At 44.0% G+C, this 434-nt stretch overlaps 1 non-coding gene across 1 annotated transcript; it reads left to right on the top strand.

Annotated features, from left to right (window-relative positions):
• Gm26214 lies at positions 1–105 on the top strand. Its single transcript, XR_003949211.1, has one exon. It is a non-coding gene; the product is annotated as a U6 spliceosomal RNA (small nuclear RNA).
• Positions 106–434: the final 329 nt, after the last annotated feature.

Consider the following 434-nt stretch of genomic DNA (forward strand, 5'->3'; position numbering starts at 1 on the left):
GCTTGCTTCAACAGCTCACATGCTAACGTTGGAGCGCTATTGAGAGCATTAGCATGGCCTCTGCGCAAGACTGACCCGCATATCTGGGAAGTGGTTTATATTTAAAAAAAAAAAAAAATCACCAAGACAATTGCTGGTAATTCAAAAGCATTTGGTGATCAATTGAACTTGCATTCATTCTTATAGCATAAAAGGATGTGTGAGTGAAGAACACTGCTCTAAAATTCACCATCAGAATTCTCATCCCAGGCCTAGTCGGCCATCACTGGAAAGAGAGGCCCATTGGACTTGCAAACTTTATATGCCCCAGTACAGGGGAACACCAGGGCCAAAAAGGGGGAGTGGGTGGGCAGGGGAGTGGGGGTGGGTGGATATGGGGGACTTTTGGTATAGCATTGGAAATGTAAATGAGCTAAATACCTAATAAAAAATGG

Source organism: Mus musculus, chromosome 1 (genome assembly GCF_000001635.26).
Source record: "Mus musculus strain C57BL/6J chromosome 1, GRCm38.p6 C57BL/6J".
NCBI lineage: Eukaryota > Metazoa > Chordata > Mammalia > Rodentia > Muridae > Mus > Mus musculus.